Below are 16,908 nucleotides of genomic sequence, written 5' to 3' on the forward strand. Positions count from 1 at the left end.
TATACCAAGTGATTGTGAAAACCTCTTATAATTATTCATATTTTCCTGTGGCATCAATATTGGAAAAAATGTTCCGGTAAATTCATATGATAAGCACCTTTATTTATATAGCGCCAGTTCTGTAGAGCTTTACAGATTAATAAAATTTCCACTCTCCTCTATGAAGCAAATTTTTATCACGGGCCAGAAAAATCCTATAAGGGAATAGTTGATGCCACTGGATGAGGTGTCCTTCTGGAACTTATCCTTCATTCGTGATCTCATGTACCTAAAGGCAGCCCCCTGTTTTGCACAAGATATGTTCTAAAAGTGTGTTGACTTTGTATGCAAGTTGGAACAGGTGTATTTAGTAGGTGTAACCCCAGATGAATTATTTGTTGGTCGCTGTAACAATTGGGTTTAAAAAATGTAGAGTTGACAAGGGAACAATAAAACTTCATTGTAATCTGGGGCTAACGTTGTTTAAACTTAAACATGAATCCAGACACCGGGGGGGCAGAGCCTGACTGAGCTGCATGGCTGACGCAAAGCTGATAGCTCCCGCACTACAACTCTGATACGATCTATATAGCGACCCCCGACTCGCCCCAAAACGGGCAAACTGCTAAAGGAGAGGAAGCCGCCCTCGAAAACTCCACAAAATGGCCCTCGCGTTAGCAGCAGGTGAAGAGCAGCAAGACGACTCGGAGGCAGAGAGGACCATGGAGGCCTCAACATCAGATTTTGTCCCGCTATGGGGTCCCATCATGAAAAAACTATTGGCACAAGAAATCTCACCGGTTATGGAGCAGCTGGGGGCCATGCACAATAGGTATGGGCAATAAGCCAGAGGGTAGAAGCGCTAGAAGATACACAAATAGCCATCATTGATCATAGCGCATCACTAGCACACAACTTTAAACAACAGTCAGAAGCCCTCAATACAGCCCTACTCTTCATAGAGGACCAGGAAAACCACAGAAGACGGAAAAATATCAGGTTGAGAGGCCTACCTTAATCCATCCTGCATGACCGGTTACCCGCCATAGCGAAAACACTGTTTGAAGACCTGCTAGCTGCAGACAGAGCGAACTCTGTCCTAGATTCTCTAAATCTCCCCTCCTTGTCTGAAGATCAGACATTATTGCCTCCATGCCACAAGGCAAAAGCCCGGGGCCTGATGGCTTCCCTATAGGATATTATAAGAAAATGAAGGATGTCCTTATGCCACAAATTACCCAATGGCGTAATTCCTTGTTGGATGGACAACAACTACCCCAGCAAACGCTAGAAGCCATAATTACCGTGATCCCTAAACCTGGCAAGAATCCTGAACTGTGTGGTAGCTATAGATCCATTTCTTTACTTAATGTTGATCTGAAAATATGGGCCAAAGTTATGACAACTAGAATGAGTAAATTACTTCCGGGTCTTATCCAAAGGGAACAAACAGGAATTGTGCCGGGAAGAGAAGGAAACCACAACTCAAGTCAGAGTCCTCAACGCCATCCATTATGCCCTTGAAACAAAACCCCCCCTAGTCCTTCTCGGTACTGATGCCGAAAAGGCGTTTGACAGGGTTAGCTGGAGATACATGACACAAACCCTAGATAAGTTTGGTTTCCCACAAAAATGTATAAAAGCAATAATATCACTGGAACCCGGAACACCATAATTCGATTAAACGGAACCCTGTCAAACACTTTTAAGTTAAAAAATGGCGCGCGCCAAGGCTGCCCTCTTTCCCCCACATTATTTGTTTTGATCATGGAGACATTGCTGCAGGCCCTCAGACAACATCCCAACATTGAAGGTCTTGAAATAAGAGGTACCACTCACCTCAACGCAGCATTCGCAGACGATCATTTACTCATGTTAACGGATCCCCTGGTTTCCTTCAAACATTTCATAGAAGTGTTCGAGGACTTCGGCAGGGTCTCTAATTTCAAAATAAACTATACAAAATCAGAGGCTGTATATCAGCTCCCTCATCAGTAGTGTAGGTCCTCAAAACGACACAATTTCAATGGCAGGAAAACCAGCTCACCTCTTTAGGAGTACAAATAACCAAGTCAGGAAAGGGACTATTTCAGGCCAATTAAACCAAACTCCTACAACAGATTAGCACACAATTGCAATCACTTGATATACCATATATTTCCTGGATGGGCCGTAAAATCTCTTAAAATCTTTTATCATGCCTATTCTCCTATATACATTGCAGATGGTACCCATTGACGTACCTGCCTCTTATTCAATTCATTAAAATCACTTTTTATTGGTTTCTTATGGAGGAAAAAGAGGTCAAGTATCAAATATGACAGGATCATAAAGAAAAAGAGTTTGGGAGGTTTTGGGTCCCAGATCCTGTATCTTATTATAGAGCAATAGTGCTAAAAAGATGCATACAACTCTTCAACCCTGCATATTCAACATTAGGCACAGAAATAGAGATAGCATCACTTAACAGCGCAACCATGGCCCAACTATGGAACATCAATACCTCAAGCCAGTGTACAAACCTGTTAACTAAAGGAACTATTAGAGTAATTAAGTGGGTGGGTGGGCGAGCACATGTCAGGCATACATAGTCCATCCCCGCTACTACCCTGCAATCTGATACCATACTTTCTCAAGCTAGACCTACTTCTAAATTATGGAATCAGCCAAAACCAATGTAGAGGATCTAATACAAACAAACTGGCATGCTACACACCTTCCTACATGAGGCCGAAATTAAACTTACTAAAAAAGAATTACATGAGAGGCACACGCTACTGAAGGATCCCACATGGATAGAGAACTGGCTGCTACAATCCGTTGCACAAACCAAAACAATTTCGATTTTTTATAATATACTGGTGTCAAAGGGGAAGGAAATCAAGCCCTCTTACATATTTTCCAGGTGTGTGAAAATACAAGAGAACTCTTTTAAAATCATGACCAGATGGTATAACACCCCAGTTGCTCTAAAAGAAAAAGGGTTAACACACACTGACATATGCCGGAGATGCAAAAGCCTCATTAGCACACATATACTGGTCTTGCCCTATACTGATACCTTATTGGACAGAAGGGGAGGAAACTATTAGTAAAATTACCAATTCAAAAATACTACTGTCCCCTAAATCAGTTTTATTGTGGCTGTCAAATTCCACATGGCGACCGCAAAAAAAACCACCTAGTAACTTATCTGGTACAGGCCGCCAAGCTGACAATACCTCCCAAATGGCTCTAAGCTGACCCGGCAAGAATATCTGAATGGCTGACTGGAGTGGACAGTCTTTTCCAACTGGAAGAACTAGCCCCCTGGGAATCCAGATCTCACAACAAATTCTCCAAGATATGGGAACCTTGGTCAAAATTCAGAGATAAGGGTTTGTCCAACATGCAAGATCATAAAGAGACCTCACCAACTACTAGATGGAAAGCACAGATGACAGACCCTCACTTGATCAAAATATAGAAGCCCCAATGCTTTCAAATTCACACGAGAACTCCTTCCCAATCCCAGGTAGAGAGATATAATTGATAAACAGAGATGTCACTCCTAACCAGTGTTATATTGTTTATTGTTATTGTTTATTGGTTCATTATTCTTGATATATGCTCAAAACGTTAAATGAATGAACATAATCCTAACCCCGTCACTATCTCCCCTACCCACCCTCACCCTAACCATCCCCCTATCCCCTCCCCCCTCTCCCTCCTCCTCACTCAGGCGACTTAGAAGAAAACTACTTGGAAGACGCAATGTAACAAGTTGCCCAGACTCCCTACCCACCTTCTCCTCTCCTCCCTTTAATAGAGGCTAACAATGGGGCACATTTACTTACCCGGTCCATTCGCGATCCAGCGGCGCGTTCTCTGTGGAGGATTCGGGTCTTCCGGCGATTCACTAAGGTAGTTCCCCCGATGTCCATTAGGTGTCGCTGCTGCGCTGAATTCCGTCGGAGTTCACTGAAGTTCACCAAGCCAGGCCGGGTGCAGGTAACTGCGTGTCAAGCGACACATTTTTTTTTTAAATACAGCGGTTTCGCCGAATCTGATGAGTTTTACGACAGCCACGCCCCCAATTTTCGTCGCATGCATGCCGGCGCCGATGCGTCACAATCCGATCGCGTGCGCCAAAATCCTGGGGCAATTCAGGGAAAATCGGCGCAAAACGATAAAATTCGGGTAACCGGACGTAAAAACACGATTCGGGCCCTTAGTAAATGACCCCCATTGTATGGCCACAAGGCTCCAATAAATCTCCTCTTCATCATAATGTAAACATACACTTATGTTGAAAAATGTAATTTTTGCTATTCCCTTGTATGTAACCGTTTGAAAAAGAATAAATAAAGAAATTTAAAAAAAAAAACATTAATCCAGACATCGGAACCAGAGGTCACAGTCACGGAGAGGTTCATTTGTAACCAGGGGTTGTCTGCAAGTTGAGTGTCCTTAAACCCTTAATGACCGGGCCCTTTTTGGTTTTTGCATTTTCATCTTTCACTCTGTAAAAGATGAATCTATAACTTTTTTATTTTTCCATGTAAAGAGCTGTGTGAGGGCTTGTTTTCGGCATAACAAATTGCACTTCATAGTGATGGTAAAAAATGCATTTGCGCCATTTTCTTGTGGGTTTGGATTCTACGGCTTTCACTGTGCGTCCCAAATGACATCTCTAACTTATTCTTTGGGTCAGTACCGATCACGGATATACAATATTTGTATAGGTTTTATGATATTTTCATACATTTACAAAAATGAAAACCTTGGGGCATGTTTACTTACCCGGCCCTGTCGCGATCCCTGAGGCAACGCTGTCAGACGTGGCAATACCTAGTGTGATTTTTACTGTTTATTTATATATATATGACTTCTAGGGAAAGGGGGGTGATTTATTTTTATGGGGTTTTTTAAAATTTTTATTTGTACTATTTTTCAGGCTCCCTATGGTACTTTAACCCTGGGTTGTCTGATTGATCCTACCATATACTACCATACTACAGCATGGCAGTAAATTGGGATTTTGCACATCATCTATTACAATGTGCTAATCGCACAATGTAATAGACAGCCTAAAACATGATACCCTAGGATCGCTGTGTGACCAGAGGCTGTCATGGCAACAGATCGACGCTCCCTGATGATGTCACAGGGAGTGACGATACAAGCCAAGATGGCGGTGCCCACCCACCGCCGGCAGCTTTGCTGGCGCCAATCAAAGGGTTAACAACCGCGATCGGTGCTAGCAACGGGTGTTTGCTCCATTGTGCAGCAAACACCGGTGAGTATGAAGAGGGTTAAAAGAAACCTACCGTGAAAATCCATTGAGATAAATCAGGGACACTTACTCAAAAATCCAGGCCCCGTGACTGTGGTAATCTTCTTATATTTGGTATCCATGGTCTTTCTTCTAAAATCAACTTTTATAATTATGCAAATGGACTAAAAGGCTACCCTATATTCTGCTCCCTGGATGTTTGTAATTTACTGTATTTTAGTCCTAGGCTGCAATGATCAGCTGTAAGGTGTCTGCAATGAAGATATATAGGCAGCCCCTGGGTTATGTACAGGTTCTGTAGATTTGTTCTTAACCCATAGACGCACCTACATGTTATAGTACATCCTGGTGAGTGCTTCATTAGCGCACCAGGATGCACAATAACGTCCCGCTTCTGGCACCGGCTCACGAAAGGAACCGGCACCAGAAGCAGCGGCTGTCAGCTGTCTAGTACAGCTGACACCGCGCTGTAACACCCGAGTGTTAACCCCATACACACCGCGGTCAAGTGGCGTGTAGGGGTCTTCCCCCTATGGATTGGATCCCCCGTGCCGCTTACCGGAGGATACGATCCTCTTCTGGGCAATTTTTAATTAATACCCTTTAAAAATGCTCTAAAAAGTGATTTAAAAAAATGTTACGCACTCTAAAATAAGCCCACTAGAAACAACAATGCTTCTCGCAAAAAATAAGCTCTTAACCAGATTTGTCAGCCAAAAAATAAAAAAGTTATACATATGAAAGTCGGTGGTGCTAAAATTAACATTTTCACCAAATTACTTTTTATTCAGTAAAAATGGGGAAAAAATTAAAAAATCTTTATAAATGAGGTAATCGTGGAGACCCATAGAATAAAAATAATATACTATTTTTATGGTATGGTTAACAGCCCAAAAAAACGCAAAAAATTCTTCATAAAGATTGATGATTTTCATTTCCTCAACCAACAAAGAGTTAAAAAAATCTCACCAATTAGCTATAGATGCCCCAAAATTATGTACCAGAAAAGTGCATCTCATGTGGCAAAAAAAAAAGCTCCTATAGGTGCACATTAAAAAAACAAAAAAATTATAGCCTGTACAATGTGACATAGCAAAACTGATCTGCATGGCGCCTCCTTCCCTTCTATACCCGGCCGTGTGCCCATACAGCAGGTTATCACCACATATAGGGTATCACTGTACTCGGGAGAAATTGGGTATCAAACTTTGTGGAGCCTTTTTTCATTTAATTCATTGCAAATGTTTCATTTTCCACCCAAAATGAATGTATTGTCAAAAAATATTTAAATTTGTAGACTGCACCTCCATTTTGTTTTAATCCCTATAAAACACCTAAAGGGTTAACAAACTCCTTAAAAGTGCTTTTTCATACATTGAGGGGTGTAGTTTCCACTAATTGGGGTAATTTACGAGTCTAGCTATTATTTAGGCCTCTCGCAGTCAATTAAAAGTTGAGCAGGTCCATCTAAATATTAGTTTTGCTGATTTTCCCAAAAATGTGAAAAGTGGCACCCAAAATCTGAGCCTCATAACATTCTGGTAAAATATGTGGAATCTTAAAAAAACATCCCAAACATAAAGCAGACATTTGGGAAATGTAATTTATGAATTTATTTGGGTGCTGTGACTATCTGCATCAAAAGTAGAGAATTTAGAACTTTGAAAATAAAGAATTTTTCCAAATTTTTTCCAAATTTAGGTTTTTTTCATAACTAAACACAAAAGATATCATCCAAATTTGAAGTACAAAGTACAAAGTGTCACAAGAAAACAATCTCAAAATCCCCTGGATATCGTATATTGTTCCAAAGCTATAACCACTTATAGTGACACAGGGCAGATCTAAAAAATGGAACCGTGTCCTTAAGGCCAAAAGAGGCTGAGTCCCGAAGGGGTTAAGTTGAATTTGTATGTAAGTCAGAACTGTATATTTTATAATTGTAACCCCAGCCAAAATTTCTTTGGTCTCTTTGTTAATTGGATTTTAAAAATGTTGGGTTGTTGTAAGAACCAGGATTAACAATAAAATTTTATTGCAGATACCTCTGATAACTGTCACAGGTGATCAAGTACAGTAAATTACGAACATCCAGAGGTCAGCCTGTAACTAGGGGTTGTCTGTAAGTTGGGTGTTCTTAAGTAGAGGATCACCTGTAACCTTAATTCTTGTTCCTTTGTCAACCTAAACATTTTTAAATCCAATTGTCAGAAGTCCAAAAAAATGTATTTGCCTGATATTGCGCTGACTTAATATATTAGTTCCGAGTTACATACAAATTCAAATTAAGAACCTATCTTCTACTTAACCAGGGGACTGCCTGTATATATACAACGGAGCTGTCCTAAGCCCATTCCGATTTGCCTTTACACCTCCAAACACCCCAAAATGCTTTTCACACATTAGTTCTTCAGACAGGTACAATATCTAGGACCCCGTGATATTTGGGATACTGATCCTCTTTCTGGAGCAGTATTTTTCTGGAGCAAAATGGTCTGAAATTATTACAGTTCACTGTAGAGAATGGTAAGTTATGTAATTGTTTTAATTAAAATTATCTACGAATAAATCTAATATATGAAGCTGGATGTATGTATGTATTTATGTACACTCTATGTACACTTTATTAGGTACACCATGCTAGTAACGGGTTGGACCCCCTTTTGCCTTCAGAACTGCCTCAATTCTTCGTGGCATAGATACAACAAGGTGCTGGAAGCTCCTCAGAGATTTTGGTCCATATTGACATGATGGCATCACACAGTTGCCGCAGATTTGTCGGCTGCACATCCATAATGCGAATCTCCCGTTCCACCACATCCCAAAGATGCTCTATTGGATTGAGATCTGGTGACTGTGGAGGCCATTTGAGTCCAGTGACCTCATTGTCATGTTCAAGAAACCAGTCTGAGATGATTCCAGCTTTATGACATGGCGCATTATCCTGCTGAAAGTAGCCATCAGATGTTACAGGGTACATTGTGCTCATAAAGGGATGGACATGGTCAGCAACAATACTCAGGTAGGCTGTGGCGTTGTACCAAGGGGCCCAAAGAGTGCCAAGAAAATATTCCCCACACCATGACACCACCACCACCAGCCTGAACCGTTGATACGAGGCAGGATGGATCCAGGCTTTCATGTTGTTGATGCCAAAATTTGACCCTACCATCCGAATGTCGCAGCAGAAATCGAGACTCATCAGACCAGGCAACGTTTTTCCAATCTTCTACAGTCCAATTTCGATGAGCTTGTGCAAATTGTAGCCTCAGTTTCCTGTTCTTAGCTGAAAGGAGTGGCACCCGGTGTGGTCTTCTGCTGCTGTAGCCCATCTGCCTCAAAGTTCGACGTACTGTGCGTTCAGAGATGCTCTTCTGCCTACCTTGGTTGTAACGGGTGGCGATTTGAGTCACTGTTGCCTTTCTATCAGCTCGAACCAGTCTGCCCATTCTCCTCTGACCTCTGGCATCAACAAGGCATTTCCGCCCACAGAACTGCCGCTCACTGGATGTTTTTTCTTTTTCGGACCATTCTCTGTAAACCCTAGAGATGGTTGTGCGTGAAAATCCCAGTAGATCAGCAGTTTCTGAAATACTCAGACCAGTCCTTCTGGCACCAACAATCATGCCACGTTCAAAGGCACTCAAATCACCTTTCTTCCCCATACTGATGCTCGGTTTGAACTGCAGGAGATTGTCTTGACCATGTCTACATGCCTAAATGCACTGAGCTGCCGCCATGTGATTGGCTGATTAGAAATTAAGTGTTAACCTGCAGTTGGACAGGTGTACCTAATAAAGTGGCCGGTGAGTGTATGTGTGTGTTTATATGTATGTATGTATGTATGTATGTGTGAGTGTATGTATGTGTGTTTGTGTATGTATGTATGTTTGTATGTATGTGTGTATGTGTGTGTGTGTATGTATGTATGTATATGTGTGTATATGTATGTGTGTATGTATGTATGTATGTATGCATGAGTGTGTTTATATGTATGTATGTATGCGTTTGTGTATGTATTTGTGTAAGTATGTATGTATGTATGTGTGTCCACTAAAGGAATCTGCACTTTCGCATTTACAATCACCAAATTTTGCACAGTTGTTGCCTGTGACTGAGGAACGTCATAGAATAGGTTTTGAGCCGAAATTTTCACCCTGCGCTTTCCAAAATCCACTTATCACCCACCATATACAGGAGCCTTTGTTTGCTGCTGGGACTTGGAAGCTGACCCATGATTGTTTACTGTTCTGCCACAGGTCGTTAATATGAGCTTGAGATGTGATTGGTTACTATAGGCAATGAGTATAAGATGCTTATCTGTGAGGTAAGATGGATAGGGATACAGAGATAGGGGAAGATTCATCAGAAATGTCTGAGCTAAAACTGTTCCAGTTGTCCATGGAAACCAATCAGAGATCAGCTGTAATTTTATAAACAGCTGTGCAAAAATGAAACATGAGCTATGATTGGTTGCCATGGGAAACTAGAGCAGTTCTGCTCTCAGACACTTCTGATCAATCTTCACATAGACAAAGTGACAATCACTGAAATGAGAATGGCCGAGATAGACAGTCACTGAAATGAGAGTGCCCGAGACCGACAGTCGCTGATATAGGAGTGCCGATGGTCACTGGAATGAGAGTGCCTGAGACAGACAGTCACTGGAATAAGAGTAGCAGTGACACAGACAGTCACTGAAATGAGAGTGCATGAGAGGGATAGTCACTGGAATGAGAGTGCCCGAGACAAAGACAGTCACTGGAATGAGAGTGCCAAAGACAAAGAGTCACTGGAATGAGAGTGCCCGAGACAAAGACAGGCACTAGAATGTGAGTGCCTGAGACACAGAGAGTCACTGGAATGAGAGTGCCCGAGACACAGACAGTCACTGGAATGAGAGTGCCAAAGACAAAGAGTCACTGGAATGAGAGTGCCCGAGACAAAGACAGGCACTAGAATGTGAGTGCCTGAGACACAGACAGTCACTGGAATGACTTTAATTCTTTAACTTTAATAGTTGGGAGGTGGGAGACTCCTTATCATTTTACAGGCTCATACATTGGAACTACCGTAGTGTTTGTTCTTATAAAATATTAAGCAACTTTTCTTATAATGTGAAGATCATTACTATTGTTAAAAAAATGAATTGTGTGTTTTTTCGATAATTAGGAAACTTTTAAGGTCATTAGACATTCAGATCCAGAAACAACTTCCATTTTCCCCTGGTTGGTAATAATTATATTCCCGGCCAGTATCGGGGCTCACATAATACAAAACAGACAATGTTCCTCAGGAACTTGGCTTTTACCAGAGATTTCCTATGAATGGTCCAATATGGTGTTTCATAATTTCAATGAGGACTTTGTACACATACAACAATAAGGTAAGTTATTAAGCAGCTATGTTATGATTACTAATTGCATATTTTTTATAATTAATGTACAGGCAGTCCCCGGGTTACGTACAAGATAGGGTCTGGAGGTTTGTTCTTAAGTTGAATTTGTATGTAAGTCGGAACTGAATATTTTATCATTGTAGATCCAGACAAAAGATTTTTTCAGCCCCAGTGACAATTGGAGTTTAAACATTTTTTGCTGTAATGGGACCAAGGATTATCAATAAAGCTTCATTACAGACACCTTACAGCTGATTATTGCAGTCTGGGACTTTAGTAAAGCATTCAGAAAGCTTCACCAGAGGTCAGAGGGGTCTGTCTGTAACTATGGGTTGTCTGTAAGTCGGATGTCCTTAAGTAGGGGACCGCCTGTAATATGATGCCAAGGGGTTGTGCAAGAATTCAGGAAAATAAACTTACTATGGAATATTTTAGTAAGTACATAACTCACCTCTTGCTCTCCTATCACTACAGCTCTGATGCCCTGGTGGGGTTTGTTCACATTCCCATAGAGATAAAATGTCACACTATTGGTGTCCTGATAATATGTATGGGAAATATGCAAATATGTTTTCCAGGGTGAGACAAGGAAAACCACACCTCTTTTTCATAGCTTGAAATGCAGGCCACTTACCATCAAGCATGACTTTAAGGAAGCCTAATGACAGGATGTGGGATTAAACCATACCTGTATTGCTATTCCATAAGGAACAGATTCCCAGCTGTAGACAGAACTGTTTCTATGTGGTTGAACCCCTTTAGTACAGTGTAGGTTTGGCTGAGTGAGAGGCTATTGACTAGGGTCAGGGAGTAAGAGTTCTCCTTACAGAGAGTTTGTCAATAAAGGTCGCCTTGCAGCTGTGTGTAGACTTATATCCATTGATGCTCCACTAAGGGATTCTGGGAAATATGCAAATGTATTTTCCTTTGAAAATGGAATTGGATGTGTAGATAGTACAGACCATCTTCTACTGTTTATCTTCGGTTTGGCGTGTATACCACTTGTATACCACATCAACAGGGAGTAGCGGCAACTAATTTTTAGATAAGATAGCGGCATTCTTGAGGAGCAAAAGAAATTTATTATCGATCTGATCAAATTTGGCTTAGAGAAGAACTACTTCTGGTATGAAGGTTCCTATTTCCTCCAGATATAAGGGACGGCGATGGGGAGGAAATTTGCCCCATGTTACGCCAATTTATATATGGCCAACTGGGAGAATAAATATATTTTTAAAAATAGCCCATTTAGTAACTATCTAAAAATGTACAAAAGGTACAAAGATGATATAGTCTTTTTATGGCAAGGTACACAGGAATTATTGGAAAGTTACATTATAAATATAAATAAAAATAATTTTAATTTATCTTTTACTTCTAATTATAGTCAAACGAATATTCACTTTTTAGACTTAGAATGAATAAAAGAAAACAACATTATATTCACGAGGACTTATTTTAAGGAAACAGTTTCATTGAACATGGGAGCTGTCACTGTGCCCCATAGTTGAAAAATATCCCTAAGGGACAATTGAAACGTATAAATCGAAACTGCACAAAGAAAGAGGATTGTGATGAACAATGTACATTGCTGAAGGAAAGATTTGTAGAAAGAAATTATAAGACGATTGATATTGATAATGCACGGAAGGAATTAGAGGAAGAGAGCAGAATACGGGAAGGAGAGAATAGAATAGAATGTAGTACTCAGAACGTAAAGAAAAACACAAAGAGGAAGATAAGGAAAAATGCAAAAAGTGATAAAATCAATGAGATAGAGGGAGAGCAAAATGTACTTACTATCCCATTTATTAAGGACTATACGGGAGATTCATACTATATACGACGAATAGAGATGAGCGAGTATACTCGTCCGAGCTTGATGCTCGTTTGAGTATTAGCGTACCCGAAACGGCTCGTTTCTCAGACGAGTATCCCGCCGGCTCGAAATCGAGTATTTACTTAACGAAACACAGTGAAGAACAGTGAAGAATACAATAAAAACAGTGAACACAGGATCATCTGCAATGTGTTCTTCATACATATTGGGGCAGATTTACTTACCCGGCCCATTCGCGATCCAGCGGCGCCTTCTCTCCGGTGGATTCGGGTCCTGCCGGGATTTACTAAAGCAGTTCCTCCGCCGTCCACCAGGTGGCGCTGCTACGCTGAAAAGCATCATAACGCGCTGGAGTTCACCGGCTCGGGCTGAGTGAAGGTAAGTGCAAGCTCTGCGACAGATTTTCCGTTTTTAAATACGGCAGTTTTTCCGAATACGTCGGGTTTTTGTTCGGCCACGCCCCCCGATTTCCGTCGCGCGCATGCCGGCGCCGATGCGCCACAATCCGATAGCGTGCGCCAAAATCCCGGGGCAATTCAGGGAAAATCGGCGCAAATCGGAAATATTCGGGCAACACATCGGGAAAACGCGAATCGGGCCCTTAGTAAATGACCCCCATTGTTCTTCACATACTATTGTGAAGAACATCATTCGGCATGCGTGTCTTCCGATAAGTTAGCAGATGTGTGGAAACATCTGCAATGTGTTCTTCACTGTGTTCTTTCAATGAGTTCTTTCAGTGAAAACATCTGCAAACATCTGCAATGTGTTCTTCAGTGTTCTTCTTTCCATGTGTTCTTTCAGCGAAAAATGCTCGAGTCTCCCATTGACTTCAATGGGGTTCGTTATTTGATATGAGCACTCGAGCATCGGGAAAAGTTCGGCCTGAGTAACGAGCACTCGAGCATTTTAGTGCTCGCTCATCTCTAATGACGAATCATTAAAGAGAATTGGCACATTCTAAAACATGATCTAGTAATAGGACACCTCCTTACAGGACCAAAGATTATTCACCGCAGGTCAAAAAACCTTAAAGATTATACAGAACATAGTAGTGTTAATAGTAATGTTTACTCCACCAATACAGCACATAAAGGATTTCAAGGGTGAATGAGCACTTCAGAAATATAAAGAAAGGGAAGCTAGATCACTCACTTTCTGCACATTATGCACAATATCACACAATTTTTTTTCAGTTTAGAACAAGCCTCCCCACACTGCAGGGGTAAAGATTTAATTAAAAAAGTCTTCCAATTGAAAACCTTGATCCCCCCCTCCCGCCCCGTGGGTTTGAACTCTGATTTTGAATTTAAATGCTTCCTATAAAAATTATTTATTAAGAAGGTATTCCTAATAAGTTAGCACTTTAAGATAACTACTGCACTTTATAATATTTTTAATATTTTTAGCACTTCAGTAATCTCTCCTGATGGAAAAACATGATATTCTCTCTGATTTATAGCTATAAAAATAAAAAATATTTGGGGTCATTTACTAAGGGCCCGATTTGCGTTTTTCCGATGGGATATCCGAATATTACCGAATTGCGCCGGGATTTCGGCGCATGCGATCGGATTGTGGCGCATCCGCGCCGGCATGCACGCGACGGAGATGGTGGGGGGGCGTGGCCTTAAAAAAACCCCGACAGAGTCTGAAAAACCGCCGCATTAAAAAAAAAAAGTGTCGACACGCGCTTACCTGCACCCAGCGGAGGATGGTGAACTCCAGTGCATTCCGATGCTCTTCAGCGCAGCAGCGCCACCTGGTGGACATCGGGGGAACTGTCTTAGTGAATCCCGGCCGGACCCGAATCCTCCGCAGAGAACGCGCCGCTGGATCGCGAATGGACCGGGTAAGTAAATCTGGCCCATTGAGTTATATATATCATAGAAGATATTATCAATGGTTCTTGATATGTTTCTATCGATTGTTGTTTTTTGTATAAATAGTATGCACTTTAGCACGCCAGTAAGCCCCGGAAGAAGCCATCTTAGGCGAAACTGAGCGTGCATTTTTACATAAGGCCTTTTAAACGTTTATGTCTGTGAGTATTCTGTCAAAAATAAATATTTTTAAAGAATTTGAAATCTACTGCACTATTGCGATCTCTTCTTCTATCCCGAGTTACAAACCGGCACGGACGGGAAGGAAGCGAAACTAGCAGTGAGGAAGCTGGGTTCCCAGCCGGAGGATCTAGGAACAACACAGAGGTTTTCCGCGATCCCATCGAAAACCTCCCGAGGAAACGCCGTCTCAGGACGTGGACATTGCAACTGGTTACTATTCCTAAGTGAGTGATGACTGCAAGCTGAAAAGGTACTGGGGGTCATTGTCGTGACTTATTGCCATTGGATAAAAGAGGAGGACGTAGAAGCAGAGGAACTTATCTATTCTTTGCTCTTTGGACTTTGTGGTTTTGTCGGACCTTGCCAATGTTTGTTCCCGCTGCGCCGTCTCTCCTTAGTGAATTGGGGTATTTGCATTTATAAAGACAAAGTATTTCGTTGTTTTGTTATCTTTATTTATGTACTTTGTTAAAGTTTGAAGTTTATACAGCCCCTTTAAGTTGTATAAAGTTTATAGAGCCCCGATACCCCCTGAGGACGCCACTAGCTGGCGAAACATGTTGAGGTGATAGTGTTTTTAATCTCCAGGAATAGCTAGAGATCAGTGTCACAATTAAGTGATTAGTGATGTAGCGATCAGCGAGAAAGGACAAAGAGATACTACTACAGAGAGACAGAGTGTAGTTTAAAGATGTGATGTAGATCGCTACTAGAAACATAAGCAATATTAGAAATTACAGCCATCCTGATGTCCTGAGCTATGTAGTGCAGCACAGGTTGGAACAAGTCAAAAAACTGATGTATTAGTTACCGGCATCAGAAACATACACCAATAAAGTATTTGTTGCTCGCCTCTGTGAAGTTAACAGAGGCTTGCTGACCACATCACTAAGAAGTCCTTGTTCACAATAACTGGGATCCTTACTTCAAAGATTCAAATCAGTTGCTTCTGCTGCGCTTTTAATTATACTGTTTATTATAGACACATTGGGGGTCATTTACTAAGGTCCCGATTCGCGTTTTCCCGACGTGTTACCCGAATATTTCCGATTTGCGCTGATTTCCCCTGAATTGCACGCGATCGGATTGTGGCGCATCGGCGCTGGCATGCACACGACAGAAATCAGGGGACGTGGCCGAACGAAAACCCGACGGATTTGGAAAAACCACCGCATTTAAAAAAAGAAAAGTGTTGCGGAGCTTGCACTTACCTTCACTAGGAATAGGCCAGTGAACTTGAGTGCGTTCCGATGCTTTTCAGCGCAGCAGCGCCACCTGGTGGACGTCGGAGGAACTGCCTTAATGAATCCCGGACGGACCCGAATCCACCGCAGAGAAGGCGCCGCTGGATCGCGAATGGACCGGGTAAGTAAATCTGCCCCATTGTTGCTGATTGGTAGCGTGTCTGCTACATTTCACAAAGTACATAAATAAAGATTATCCTTTTAATCATTTTTCTTTTGACCAATGGGTTACGTTGCCTTTTGGCTTGTGTGTTTTCTAGTTAAAATTAAATAACCCAGTCAGATAAGTTGGATAGATGGGACATACTTCTCCTACAATTTGCCACTAAAAGCCGGCACTTATGTGTGAGCTATGGCAGTCACCTCCCTGCAGTGAGCTGATGGGTCACGTAAAGGAAACCTACCCCTTGAAGTGGCAGGTTTCCGATGGCAATACCGGGCACCAGCTCAGGCTGAGCTGGTGCCGGAGCTTATTTTTGTTAGTGTTTTAAACCGCGGTATCGCGGTTTAAAACACTTTTTAAACTTTATAGCCGGCGCAGGCAGGTACGCGCTCGGCGCTTACCGTGCGCGCGGCTACATAGGAAGTGAAGGAGAGCCGCGCGCATGGTAAGCACCGAGCACGTACCTACCTGCGCCGTCTATACAGTTTAAAAAGTGTTTTAAACCGCGATACCGCGGTTTAAAACACTAACAAAAATAAGCTCCGGCACCAGCTCACCCTGAGCTGGTGCTCGGTATTGCCATCGGAAACCTGCCACTTCAAGGGGTAGGTTTCCTTTAATCTTACCCCTAAATGGGTAACCACACCCCCTTAATCTGATCTCTATCGGGTTAATAGTGGTGTGGAGATCAGTGATCGGCTGGACCACCACTATTATACAGTACAAGTGGTGCCGTTCAGGAGCCAGAAGAGCCGGCTCTTCTTAGTGAGCGGAGCCTAATGATCCAGTTCACTAAAAAGATCTGGGCGCGGCACCTCTTTTACACTCTTTTACACTCTTCTGCACCTCTTTTACACTCAGGCTCGGTCTGGCCTGCCGGGGAGCCAGGAAATCCCCCGGTGGGCCCCGATACATGGCACTATGGCAGGGGCCTCCAATCGGA

Source organism: Engystomops pustulosus, chromosome 6 (genome assembly GCF_040894005.1).
Source record: "Engystomops pustulosus chromosome 6, aEngPut4.maternal, whole genome shotgun sequence".
NCBI classification, from domain to species: domain Eukaryota; kingdom Metazoa; phylum Chordata; class Amphibia; order Anura; family Leptodactylidae; genus Engystomops; species Engystomops pustulosus.